The following is a 15,010-nucleotide window of genomic DNA, read 5'->3' on the forward strand; positions in this document are numbered from 1 at the left end:
TCTCCTTGAAACTGTGGTAGCTGAAAGAGAAACCTGTGCCATCTTGTTAGCTGCAGCTTCTCCCAACAGTTCATGGCACATGTCCTTGGCAGCAGGCAGAATCAATTCTTCACCAACAGTGAAAGGCTTCTTAGCCTTAGCAATACGGCTAGCCACTAAGTACGACACTCTCAGAGCAGCAGCATTTGTGGAGGTGGTGGCTCTCACCACTTGCTTCTGTTCCGCTTGCTCACGTTTTTACCGCTCAAAAAACTGAACGGGTTTGTCTTTAATTGCAGGGTGCTTGGACTCAAGGTTCTGAAGCAGTTTTGAGGGCTTCATTGCCTCATTAGACAGCTTGTCTTCACATATCACACACAAGGGGCTTGGAGAGTGCGAGTCACCGGTCGCAATAAAGCCATATTTTATGTACGACTCGTTGTATTTTCTGTTGATGGAAGCTTTCTTTTTTTTATCAGTCTCGGCCTCAGCTGTCTCTGCGTTGTCATCATCGTTAGGCCTTTTATGTCTCCTACCATCTCTTCCAAAGAAACTGTCATGCGATGTTTGTTTTTTACTCATTGAGTAGTTGCAGGTTAATGACCGACTGATGACCTTGCATGCTTTCAAGTTCAACAGTGGGCGTGACAGGGAATGAGGAAAGGTGCAGCTGACTCATATTGTTTCCCCGCGGCCTGGTAGCACATGCTTTGCGGCCTGGTGGTTGGGGACCACTGTGCAACAGGATAGATGATCTAGTAGTGTAGTTAGATATTGGCAGGTATGACGTTGTGGTATCGCTGAGTGTGTTGGCATATGGCCAAGTGGCTAAGGCATTGGTCTAGTGATCTGAAGAGCGCTAGTTTGAGCCTCAGCTGAGGCAGCGTGTTGTGTCCTTGAACAAGGCACTTAACCACACATTGCTCTGCGATGACATCTGTGCCAAGCTGTATCGGCTGTAGTGCCCTTCCTTTGGACATTGGTGGCATGGAGAGGGGAGACTTGCAGCATGGGCAACTGCCAGTCTTCCATACAACTTTGCCCAGGCCTGCACTCTGGAAACCTTCCAAGACGCAAATCCATGGTCTCACGAGACTAACGGATGCCTATATCGCCAAGTCATGGCTGAAAGAAGATCATAGTTGGGAGCTTAACTTTCAAGGATACGTGCTGTATCAAAAGGACAGTCAGGTAGGAAGAATGCGTAGTGTGGCTCAATGCACAACACAACAAGTGTGAATTATTTAAACCAAGCACACTTACTGTGGTCACACTATTGACGCACAAGGATTACACTTGTAATGAGAAAATTCAAGCAGTGGTGAATGCCACAGGGCCAAAAGATGTGTCACTGTTGTGGTCCTTTTTAGGATTTGTCAATTAGTATAACAGGTTCCTGCCTAACCTGGCTATGGTGCTCCACCTCTTGAATATATAACTATAGTTCAGCAAGAAATGGCAATGGACAAAGAAGTGTGAGGTGGTTTCCCAAAAGGTAAAGGAAATGGTGATATCAGACGCTGTGTTCACATATTATGATGCATATCGTTCAGTAAATCTTGCCTGTAATGCCTCACCATATGGTATAGGTGCAGTCATATCACATATTATGAGTGATGGAAGTGAACATTCCATATCTTTTGCATCATGTTCCGCTGCAAGAAAAATTGCATATAGTTTGACAGAGAGGACTTTAGTCAGTTTGGGGTGTAAAACGTCTCAACCAATACTTGTATGGGATAGAGTTTACCGGCATTACTGTTCATCAACCACCGGTGTCCATTTTCAACTCAGAGCTGGTTTTCCACTAACAATGGCAGCATGAATGCTGAGATGGGCTCACTTTCTGGGAGGACACAATTACAAGATCGAATTCAAGAGGAAACACTGATGGATTGTCCCGTTTACTCCTCTGAATAGATTCTCCTTACTGCAAATCAAAAGCCTCTGTATTATGGTAGAAATAATCTTTTGGGAAACCAGAAAAGACCCCACACTGTCTCGGATCTACAGAGCAGCCCAAAATGGCTGGAATGTGTGGCAGAAATTCTGTTTCCTTCATTTTTACCAGCGTCAGGATGACCGTACCATCCAGGCTGAGAGCAAAAATGTTGGAGGAGCTACATGTTGGTCATCTGGGCATGATCAAAATGGAAGTGTTAGCTTGAAGATTTGTCTGGTGGCCTAGGATAGATCAGCCGATCGAGCAGCTTGCCATTCACTGATTCGGTGCAAACTCTTCCAGAAGATGCCCAGCGTAGTGTCAGTCTATCCCTGGGATTTGCCTTGGCAGAGTGATTGCCCTTGACAGTAAAGACTTTATATTTAGGCCTGAATGGGACAAAATTAAAATTTACACTGCTGTGGATGTCTTTATAGGAGTTGTATTGTATAGTACACGAGAGCAAAGAATGCTGGTGAGGGTGGAACGCCGTGGGAGGGGTGTGGGACAGACAGAAGAGAAGGAGTTCCAGAGGCTGGGGTTTTACAGGCAAAGCCATTTGATACCAAGCAATTGGTTTATTGATCAAGAGTTTATAAATTCTCGCCATGACCGCATGGGTCTTCTGCAGGTATTCCAATTTACTCCCACATTCCAAAGGCTCAAGGGTTAGTAGGTTGATTGGTCACATGGATGTAATTGGGCAGTGTGGGCTTGTTGGTCTGGAAGGGCCTATTTCACAAATAAGAGAAAATCTGCAGATGCTGGAAATCCAAGCAAAACACACAAAATGCTGGAGGAATTCTGCAGGCCAGACAACATCTATGGAAAGAGTACAGTTGATGTTTCGGGCTGAGACCCTTCAGCCGGACTGGAAAAAAAAAGATGGAGTAGAACTATCGAAATTGTTCTAACTTGGCATCTTTTTACTTTGTTTGATAATGAAAAAGAGGCATTTAAGATACCTATTCTCTAAAACCTATAAAGTCTATTTTTCACCTATTATAGTAACTCATTTGACAGACAGCATTTAAAGAAATATGCATTTCTGAAGGTTACTGATAATTATACCCTGTTCATTAAAAGTTTTTGATAAAACAGTTTGCTATATTTATCTCATTTCTTGCAGATGTAGGCTGCAGTAGTCATATTCTTTCCAGTGAAAGGCTACAATTCTCAACTTTTGGATTGATTCCTTTGCAGTTTTATATATATATAGGATATGTAGGAGATATATATATATATATATATATATATTCAGGAGAATATGTCACATGGAACTAATTATGATTGTTACTCCTTTAAGGAAAGCTTAGAAAAATTACACTGGCTGACATTAGAAAAATTGAAACTTTCCATGGCTTAGTTATTGCTCCAAAACCACCATAATTAAGCACATGCGTGTGTTCCTTTGCCTGTATTTTATGTTCTTATAGGTACCGTTTCATTTGCTACTTAATTTGCTGTGATTTGTAACAATGCTCCAATTTTTCACCATGAAATGTCTCAGTGCTCTCATTTCTTACTGTGTCTTGACAGGTTCCATGGGGTTTACTGTATTTAAAAAAAATTCTCAATGAGACAAGTCATAATGCTTTGTTTTGCAGTGTTATTCAATACAATGTACAAACTGTACAATCCTTATCACTGTTTTCCACAGCAGCATCTTTTTAGATTAGTTTTCGTTTTGAAATTTATCATTTTAGCAGGGAGTTAACGTAATGCTTAAGGTTAAAGAGTCGAAACAATTTCCAAGAAATGTCCAGAATTTTGTCATTCACATAGTGTGCTTTTTAAAGCGCTTCTGGTTTTAAAGGGATATTACATATCTATTGAAAAACGTATTCTTAATTAGCTATTTGGTGCTGAGAAGTCAAAAAATTACACATTATGTATGAAATTTAAATAGCACTTGTTGATTCATTTATTCCAAAAATGATTAAGAATAAACTGCCTACTTTGCTTTACATTCTCACTGTGTTAATTTTAAGTATAAGCTAATAGGCATGGACAGCTGAAGTTGTCAAATCTGTTTTAGCACAAGGTTAACCTGTTTTAGACAAATTACTTTACACCTCAATTAAATCATGGAGAGATACAAATAAGCATTTGTATGTTTTGTATTTGTTTCTGCTAAACATAATTTTGAGATTATTGAGTAACATACATAAGTATCTTTAGTGTAAAAGAATAATTTAAATGCATGATCTTTTGTTCTGTAGATACCTTCAGCAGATATCCTGGACATCATAATTTTAGCACAGCTCCCATTTTTAACTTTTTAGATGGCATAGTTTAAAACTGTGATAGAGTCATATATATGAAGTTAGTTGAACACTTCTAAGGCTGCAAGGTTGTAAGATTTGGCTGTCATATGCCTGGCAAACAGGGAAACCTTTCCACCCTCCTCATCTGGTTTTCATTGTATTATGTATGGCTGGAAAAGTTGTCCAGGTTTGGACTGTTCTCCCATTAGTGCACCCACAACAGCTGAGACTCATCTGTCGACTCCATACATATACATTACCTGCCAAGTATGGCTACAACAATTAACTATTGCTATTCATTATATTAAAAGCTTTGCTTCCAGTAGTGTGGTTTGGGTCAGTGCAGCTGACTTTTACAGTAAGTCATAATTTGATAGCCTTTTAGTCAAAATAAAAGATTTGTTCATTTGCTTCTTTTGGATTCATCACAAAGCCTACTTTCATAGTAGTTACAAAGAATTTTTAAAAAATGAATTTGTGCATATATTTAAATTATTCTAGTTTGGGTTTATACAATTTCTGGACCAATTGTGTTAATTCTTCCCAACAACATCAATTCCTTGCCGCAAAGTTGTTGGCCATGACTTTGCACTGGTAATGTTACTGAAATAATTAGCACTCACTGTCATTACAGTGTGAAATAGGTGGCAATTCTAGTGTTTGCAAATCCACAGATAAATGTGGAAAATTTGAATCTGGAGTAATGGTTCCCTGCTCCTCCACAAGGTGCACTGTTACAGGAAACACAGTCATTGACTACACATGAATTTCAATCCTATGTACAATAGTGTTGCCCCGAAAAATAATGAATATGCTATTCTTTAAATAAAGTGACATTGAATTAAAAATAAGCATCATAACTACTTAAAGGTTTTTTTTATTTTACTCTAGATTTATTTAAAAATTGTATATTTTTAGCTACCTTATTTTCACTTGGCTCTGTATAAAAATATTTAAGACCATAAGACAAAGGAGCAGAAGTCGGCCATTTGGCCCATCGAGTCTGCTGCGCCATTTTATCATGAGCTGATCCATTCTTCCATTTAGTCCCACTCCCCCGCCTTCTCACCATAACCTTTGATGCCCTGGCTACTCAGAAACCTATCAATCTCTGCCTTAAATACTCCCACTGCCGCCCGTGGCAACAAATTCCATAGATTCACCACCCTCTGGCTAAAAAAACTTCTTTGCATCTCTGTTCTGAATGGACGCCCTTCAATCCTTAAGTCATGCCCTCTCGTACTAGACTCCCCCATCATGGGAAACAACTTTGCCACATCCACTCTGTCCATGCCTTTCAACATTCGAAATGTTTCTATGAGGTCCCCCCTCATTCTTCTAAACTCCAAGGAATACAGTCCAAGAGCGGACAAATGATCCTCATTTGTTAACCCTCTCATTCCCAGAATCATTCTAGTGAATCTTCTCTGTACCCTCTCCAACGTCAGCATATCCTTTCTTAAATAAGGAGACCAAAACTGCCCACGGTACTCCAAGTGAAGTCTTACCAGCGCCTTAGAGAGCCTCAACATCACATCCCTGCTCCTGTACCCTATTCCTCTAGAAATGAATACCAACATTGCATTCGCCTTCTTCACCACCAACTCAACCTAGAGGTTAACCTTGAGGGTATCCTGCTCGAGGACTCCCAAGTCCCGTTGCATCTCAGAACTTTGAATTCTCTCCCCATTTAAATAATAGTCTGCCCATTTATTTCTTCTGCCAAAGTGCATAACGATACACTTTCCAACATTGTATTTCAAATCATTGTATTTAAAATCATATTAAGATATTAGAGCAACTGAAATTGTGATAAGCCTCTATAGATGAATGGCTGTGAGTATATTGAATGGCTGCATTATTGCTTGGTATGGAAAACACCAATGCCCTTGAGTGAAAAATTCTCCAAAAGTAATGGATACAGCCCAGTCCATCACAGGGAAAGCCCTCCCCATCATTGAGCACATCCCCACAGAGCATTGTCACAGGAAAGCAGCATCCATTATCAGGGACACTCACCATGTCCGGTCAGGTTTTCTTCTTGCTGCTGCTGTGAGGAAGAAGGTACAGGGACCTCAAGACCCACACCACTATGTTCATAATCAAGTATTATTCCTCAACTATCAGGCTCTTAAACCAGATAACTTCACTCTCCCTATCAGTGATGGACTCATTTTCAAGGACTCTTCATCTCGCTTTTCGATATTTATTTCCTATTTATTTATTTATTTTGCATTTGCACAGATAGTTGTCTTTTGCACGTTGGTTGTTTGTTCATCCTGTTGAGTGTAGTCTTTCATTGATCCCAAACAACAGGAATTCTGCAGATGCTGGAAATTCAAGCAACACACATCAAAGTTGCTGGTGAACACAGCAGGCCAGGCAGCATCTGTAGGAAGAGGTGCAGTCGATGTTTCAGGCCGAGACCCTTCGTCAGGACTAACTGAAGGAAGAGTGAGTAAGGGATTTGAAAGTTGGAGGGGGAGGTGGAGATCCAAACTGATAGGAGAAGACAGGAGGGGGAGGGATAGAGCCAAGGGCTGGACAGGTGATAGGCAAAAGGGGATACGAGAGGATCATGGGACAGGAGGTCCGGGAAGAAAGACAAGGAGGGTGGGGGGGACCCAGAGGATGGGCAAGAGGTATATTCAGAGGGACAGAGGGAGAAAAAGCAGAGTGAGAGAAAGAATGTGTGCATAAAAATAAGTAACAGATGGGGTACGGGGGGGGGGCCTTAGCGGAAATTAGAGAAGTCGATGTTCATGCCATCAGGTTGGAGGCCACCCATCTGTGTTCCGTCTGGGTGGCCTCCAACCTGATGGCATGAACATCGACTTCTCTAACTTCCGCTAAGGCCCCACCCCCCCCCCGTACCCCATCTGTTACTTATTTTTATGCACACATTCTTTCTCTCACTCTCCTTTTTCTCCCTCTGTCCCTCTGAATATACCTCTTGCCCATCCTCTGGGTCCCCCCCACCCTCCTTGTCTTTCTTCCCGGACCTCCTGTCCCATGATCCTCTCGTATCCCCTTTTGCCTATCACCTGTCCAGCCCTTGGCTCTATCCCTCCCCCTCCTGTCTTCTCCTATCAGTTTGGATCTCCACCTCCCCCTCCAACTTTCAAATCCCTTACTCACTCTTCCTTCAGTTAGTCCTGACGAAGAGTCTCGGCCTGAAACGTCGACTGCACCTCTTCCTACAGATGCTGCCTGGCCTGCTGCGTTCACCAGCAACTTTGATGTGTGTTGCTTTCATTGATCCCGTTATGTTTCTTGGATTTTCTGAGTGTGCTAGCAAGAATACAAATCACAGGGTTGTATATGGTGACATATATGTATTTTGATAATAAATTTACTTTGAACTTTTTACTTCCCAATTTGTTACTAACTGGAAGTCTTCATTCTCTAGGCTGCACAGCGTGTATAATTATGTAATTATTGCTGGACACAACAATACCCTTCAGAAGTTCCCAACAATACCCTTCAGAAGTTCCCAACAGTCATGTATTGGAAAGGGAAAATCATCTAAATTCTTGTGAGAAGGCTTCCCTGAAGTCACTGACAAGTGCCAAAGCTGACAAACTTTGGCTTTCTTATTCTGTATTTCTGAAGTTTTCTACTTACTAAGTCTTGTGTATTTTTATAATAATTGTTACCACAATACATACTAAATTGCAGCTATTACTGAAATAAGACTTTATCAAACTATGTTAAGCAATCTATGTTTATTCTAGAAATGGCCAAAGAAAACAAAAATGCTGAATCTTAAATGTTCAGCAAATTCACTGGTCTCTTAGAAATATGCTGTAAACCGCATTTTTGGAGGCTACAAAAATATACAAAATTGGGAAATATTTTGCTGAAGAAGTCATTGTTTGGACATCATGGGTGGTGACTTGTATCTAGTTTGATATGTGCTGAATTAAGTTTTCTGTTGAGGATTTACCTATTTCCACCTCTCCAAACCTATATTGACAAGGTGTTATTGCGTGTGAAACTCTCAAAGGCTGGAAAACCACAGACCAAGCAGATTTTAACATCAATCAGTATGCAGGTTTGATTTTACATCATTTCTGCCAAAATGAACCTCAATGGTATAGCTAACACCATATGTTAAAATTGCTTAGAAGTTCCAGCATTCAACAGCAAACAGAACCTTTAGCCCCACCAATATTTACTCTCCCTCTATACACTATTTAAAGAGATCATCAGTTACTTACATGTGTTGCTAATTGAATTATGGAATAAGCTGCTGTTTAGCATCTCCACATTATGTTACTATTTGTGAAGTCTATAGGGAGGGTGGCCGAAGGACAGATTTTGTACCTTTCTTCAAGACTTCAGCAATGCCACATTTTTCTTCGATGCAGATGGTTTCTTCACACCTATTACTTCCCTAGATATGCTGCGTGTGAGAAGGAAAGATGAAAGGGTGCTCAGAAGAGAGAGAGAGAGGAGAGAAAGATGGACTTTCAGCAGAAGGTCCTGTGCAGAAAAGATATTGAGGCCTCATGGGCATCTTAGTGAATAACATTGCCTTAGAAGCTTACGCTTCTCGAGCAAGATTTTGCTTCTTGCTGCCACAGTCACAATGGCCAGCAATATATATTAGAATCAGAATCAGGTTTAATATCACCAGTATATGTCGTGAAATTCATTAACTTTATGGCAGCAGTACAATGAAATATGAGATAAATAAATATAGAGAAAAAGCTGAATTACAGTAAGTATATATATGTCTATTAAATAGTTAGATTAAAGTAAGTAGTGCAAAAAACCCCCAGAAATAAAAAAGTAGTGAGGTATTGTTCATGGGTTCAACGTCCATTTAGAAATCGGATGGCACAGAGGAAGAAGCTGTTCCTGAATCGCTGAGTGTGTGCCTTCAGGCCTCTGTACTTCCTTCCTGATGGTAACAATGGGAAGAGAGCATGTCCTGGGTAGTGTGGGTCTTTAATAATGGACACTGCCATTCTAAGGCACTGTTTCTTGAAGATGTCTTAGATACCACAGAGGCTAGTACCCATGATGGAGCTGACTAGTTTTATAAATTTCTGCAACTTACTTCGATCTTGTGCAGTAGCATTCCCCCCCACCCCCATAGCAGACAGTGATGCAGCCAGTCAGAGTGCTCTCCACAGTACATTTGTAGAGGTTTTTGAGTGTTTTAGTTGACAAACCAAGTCTCCTGAAACTCCAAATGAAATATAGCCACTGTGTTGTTTTTATAGCTGCATCAATATGTTGCATCCAGGTTAGGTCCTCAGAGATATTAACACCCCAGAGCTTGAAATTGCTCACTCTCTCCACTTCTGATCCCTCTACGAGGAGTGATTTGTGTTCCCTTGTCTTACCGTTTCTGAAATCCACAATCAGTTCTTTAGTCTTGCTGACATTGAGTGCAAGGTTGTTGCTGCGACCCCACTCAACTAACTGGTATATCATGCTCCTGTACGCCCTTTCATCATTATATGAAATTCTGCCAACAATGGTTGTATTTATTAGCAAATTTATAGATGGCATTTGAGCTCTGCCTAGCCACACAGTCGTGGGTGTAGAGACAGTAGAGCAGTGGGCTAATCACACACCTCTATGGTGCCCTATGATTGTCAGCGAGGAGGAGCTGTTACTTCCAATCTGCACAGATTGTGGTCTTCTGGTCAGGAAGTCAAGGATCCAGTTGCAGAGGGTGGTACGAAGGTCTGGGTTCTGCATCTTTCTGATCAGGACTGTAGGAATGATGGTGTTAAATGCTGAGCTATAGTAAATAAACAGCATCCTGACATAGATGTTTGCATTGTCCAGGTCATCCAAGGCTGCATGGTGAGTCATGAGATCACATTTACTGTAAAACTATTGTGGCAGTAGGCAAATTTCAGTGGATCCAGATCCTTCCTGAGACAGGTTTTGATTCTAGCCGTGACCAACCTCTAAAAGCATTTCATCACCATAGATAAGAGTGCAACTGGATGATAGTCATTAAGGCAGCTCAAAGGTATCTTTGAATATTCTTGCCAGTTGGTTAGCACAGGTTTTCAGAACCTTACTGGGTACTCCATCAGGCCCTGCTCCCTTGCGAGAGTTCACCCTCTTGAAAGAAAGTCTGGTGTTGGCCTCCAAGACAAAGTTCACTGGGTCACCGAATGCTGCAGGGATCCTCATAGCTGTGGTTTTATTCTCCCTTTCAAAGCGAGCATAAAAGGTATTGAGCTCATCTGGTAGTGAGGCATAGCTCCCATTCATGATGTTGGGTTTTGCTTTGTAGGAAGTAATGGCCTGCACACCTTATCAGAGTTCACGTGCATCCATTGAAACTTCCAACCTCCTGGTTCATCCACGGCTTTTGGTTTGGGAATATATAGTATGTTTTCGTAGGGACACACTCATCCACACAGGTTTTAATGAAGTCAGTAACAACTGCGGCATACTTATCCAGACTCGAAGATGACTCTCTGAATAAAGTCCAGTCCACCAATTCAAAAGAATCCTGTAAGCACTTCTGTGCCTCCTCAGTCCATACCTTCTAGGTCCTCATTACTGGTGCTGCGGTCTTCAGTCTCTGCCTCTACTCAGAGAGTAGAGGTACAGCTAGGTGATCAGACTTACCAAAGTGTGACATTTGAATGTAGCAATTGGATTATGCAAATTTAGAAAATCATAAATAACAACAAAATGCAGAGAAATACTCAACAGATCAGGCAGCACCTGTGGAAAGAGAAACAGACTTAACATTTCAAGTCAATAAGCTGATATCAATTCTCCTTCTCTATCCACATATGCTACCTAACCTGCTGCGGGCTTCTAGCACTTTCTGTTTCAGTCTTGGATTATGGATACTGTAGGCTTCAAAATTCATTTCATGGAGAGCAGCAAGCAGTTCAAGCAAGCCAGTTTCAAGATTACAGGCTCACTCTTGATGCAGGGATCTGATAACCTCAACCAATTGCTGGTATTTTATGAAATCCAATATGTACATCAACTGGAAAGGTTTCTCTACCACCCCCCACTGCGCACACACACACGCACGCTCACACTCACACTCACTCACAATTCCTAAAGGCATAGCTGGTTTCACATATGACCTCTGGACAATTTCCACAAAGCACTAATGATATTTTCACATTCATACCTGTTCCTTGTTCTTTCCATATTTTAGTTACTATTTCGAACCAAGGAGTTACCACTGAGAAACAAGCATATGAGCTCAGAATTAAACCTGTGTTCCTGGAGCTGTGTGGCTGCAGCATTACTGTTCTCATCATGAATGAATGAAGATATATTATCAAGTCAGGATAGTGCACAATGGAGGGGGTGCCTGCAGGTGAACTTGAAGCACATATCCATAATCATAATAGAGATTGCATATTGGGGGAGAAGCTGTTGGAATGGTTTATGTGAATAACCGCAGTATTCATTTTGGTAATGCACTCTGTAGCACACTTCATAATTGTATGACAAAGGGGTAGAGGATATGGCGCCAGTCAAGAGGGTTGCTATGTCTGAATGCTATGGAGCTGCACGTATCTTGGCTATTGAAGAATATTCCATTATCCTCCTCTCTTATGTCTTATGTATGTGTAGAGGCCTTGGGATGTCAGGAAGTAAGTCACTTGTTGCAGATAGCTAGCTTCTGGTTTGCTCTTGAAATCACAGAGGTTATATTGCTGATTCAGTTAGTGGTAGGAAACTTGGCAATGGTATGCCATTGAATGTCAAGGTAATTAGACTTTTTGCTGGATGTGGTCATTGCTGGCAGTTTTTGGTTTGCATGTTAGTTGTTACTGATCACTCCAGGCCTATAGTAAATGTTGAAATCTGCTTGAATTCATATTTCTGTACACCTTCACTACTCCTTTACATACTGGTGCCAAAATGGCTCTGATTGCAAACTGAATTTTTACTACAGCACACATATATAGGGGACCAAGTTTCTGCTTGAGTTGCGTTGAAGCTAAGCCATTGGTCATCACTTTCTGTATATGGTTGAGAATACTTGTGCTAATGAAACCAATCCAAGCTGGGAAAAGACCAGCTCAAAGCTCTGTAAGGTCCTGTGTCTGGTCAGTACTTGACTGTGCTGTGCTTCTGCATATTACAGCCTGCCCATGCATCAAGCATATCACTGTGCAAACCCAACAGCTGTCTCTTGTAGATTGTTCCCCTTAGTCCACATCTGTGTGCAGCAGACCCTGTGCATGCTCGTAGCCCATTTCTAACTGCTGGTCTGTAATTTTTGCAGGTGAGCCCTGTCTTGTAAGATTAGCTCTGTAGAATGCAAAATGTCTGTAATTGATCTGGTAGTTGTGTCAGACTGATTAGATATCTTAATTCTAGCTCTCTTGCACTTTATTTATTGAGAATCTTAATGGAGAGAGCAGAAGGATAGACCTGTGAAGAGGAGAATGGGAGAAAATATGATTATGCCATCCACAGCTTGTAAAGGCTATGAGATGAAGAATGGCACAACAGAAGAATGGCTCGTTAAATCGTCTAAATCCTTTCATTGGTAGGATCTCAATCGTTGCTGCTCGAAATATTGACACCGCTTTTGTCCAGTGACATAAGATGTCACATAAGGTTTGGGCGGCAATGCAGCTTAGCAGTTAGCATAACGTTATTAAAGCACCTGTGATCCAGATTCAATTTCACCGTTGTCTGTAAAGAGTTTGTATGTTTTCCTGTGACTGTGTGGTTTCTTGTCATACAGGTTAGTAGGTTAATTTGTCACAAAGTTGTAATTGGGTGGTGCTTGCTGTTTGGGCCGGTATGGCCTAGTTGCTGTGCCGTGTCTCTAAATAAATAAATGAAAACTATATTTATGATGATGGTTTTGCACTTTTGACAAATAATGAAGTATGGAGTGTTGAACTGTGCATGAGATTAATAGTGCAGACAGTGGGGCATAATAATTGAAGATGCGTTCATTGAACTTGTCTTTGCTTATTTAATCACTGAACATGTTATGGCACTGCATCCATATTCTCATCTCTTTCAACTACTATTTTGGTATGTGACTGAAAGCCCCCCTGGGCTCTGTGGCAAGTAGCTCTTCTTGTTCTATGCATGTCGATAGCAAAGCCTTGAGTATTGCACGCGAAAATCAAGGAATGAACACTCTTGTAGATGGCAATAACCTCGATAATGTATTCCATCAGCTGGAACAGGCTCTATGCACCTCTTTAAAAGAGGCAGCTTAGCATTAATGAGATCCTGCTGCCTAGACAATCTTGAAATTGGCTCCTTGTTATACACTGAGCTAGTCAACAGCATATTTAGTAGCAGTTGTTTGCTGAGATCATAATGAGCAGGTAATCTGAGATGAGACTGTAGTCTGCTATTTTTTATTTCACCAGGTTTGGGTTAATCAGGCATTGCATGTCTAGCATTATGCAATTTACCTCCTTGTATCCTATTTTAAGCAATTGCACAGTACCAGAAAACCAGGAGAGACGCTTGCATGATTAATAATCAAAACATACAGTTCTGGTCACTATATTATAGGAAAGGGGTGATTATACTGGATAGGCTGCAAGGAAACACATCTACTCGCCTTTTCTAGCTTTTATTGTGATAGCGAAATATATACATGTGAAAGACTATACCAGGCAAGTTGATGGACTTGCAAAAAATTTTTAGTGCTATGTTTTCATTTATTTCTGGAGGATAGAATTGAATAGGAGAGAAGGCGTGGTAAACTTATATCAGTCCATGGTAGATGATATGTGATAGACTGCGTATAGTTCTGGCCATCATATAAAACCTACTGATAAATTGGGATTGTTTTTATTTGATGTAGATATCTATGCTGGATTACTTCTGATGAAAAGATATGGCAGAGTGTCGAAGTAATATATGTACTGTGTTCACGTACATGATATTTATCCTTCATAGAAAATTCGTGATGTATTAGGGCAAATCAAGTGTGAAGGTTGAAGAATAGAGTTGAGGAGTTAAGTAGTACTGGTAGCTGGATAAAAACATATGTAGAGGGGTTGATGATGATGGAAGGGGGATTTGTTAATTGAGTGGTGAGGCTCAATGTTTGGGAAAATTATCATATATTTGGATGACAGATGTGTCAGTAGGTGATGAGGCAGTAGGTGTGAGCTTAGGAGTAGGGGGAGTAGGAAGATACTGATTTAGGTAAGCAAGTTAATAATAGGAGACCTGAATCTTTGGGTTCCATGTGCAGCACTAAAATAGGCATCACAGACTCTATAAAAACTTTGTCTCTGTGTGAGTGGCCTGCTGACGATCTAGCCCATGCAAATACAAATGAAAAGCATAGAATTGAGTGTGTCTGTATCAATCCATAGGGTCCTCTATGGTTTGGGCATGACAGGCTGATAAAGAGCCCAGAATAAACTTTGAGGTCCAATCTATAATTTCTTGATAGTCAATAATTTTATCTTTAATAAAAAATTTCATTACATAGTGTTCTAAAATGTTGGTACTACACAATTCAATTCTATGAACTAATATGTTCGAGTGTATGCCTTAATAATGCTATTTTATTTAATTCAACTCTATATTGCTTTACTGGTCTCAGTATTATAGGTTAAAATGTCTCTTAATATGTTATTTGTGGCTAAGTATGAACAAAAATCTTTTTGTTGAACAAAAAGGTAAAATTCCTCCAGACAGTCACGAAATGTCAGTCGGATGGCTGCAGCTCATTCAGTTCCATAAAATGAGGGAAGTTGAGTGGAAACAGAAGTCAACTTCTAGTTTTGATTCTGATCCATTGACCTTTGTTACAAAGTGTGCAGGATATCAATTGAGGTTAGGATTGGGATTGAATGCAAGTTTCTTGTCACTGTCA

General features: G+C 40.7%; 1 protein-coding gene across 6 annotated transcripts in view; it reads left to right on the top strand.

Annotated features, from left to right (window-relative positions):
• The window catches only part of ift80 (intraflagellar transport 80 homolog (Chlamydomonas)), a 275,494-nt gene that overhangs the window by 121,763 nt on the left and 138,721 nt on the right, over positions 1–15,010 (top strand). The gene's annotated exons all lie outside the window — the stretch shown is intronic.

Source organism: Mobula birostris, chromosome 4 (assembly GCF_030028105.1).
Source record: "Mobula birostris isolate sMobBir1 chromosome 4, sMobBir1.hap1, whole genome shotgun sequence".
Classification (NCBI taxonomy): domain Eukaryota; kingdom Metazoa; phylum Chordata; class Chondrichthyes; order Myliobatiformes; family Myliobatidae; genus Mobula; species Mobula birostris.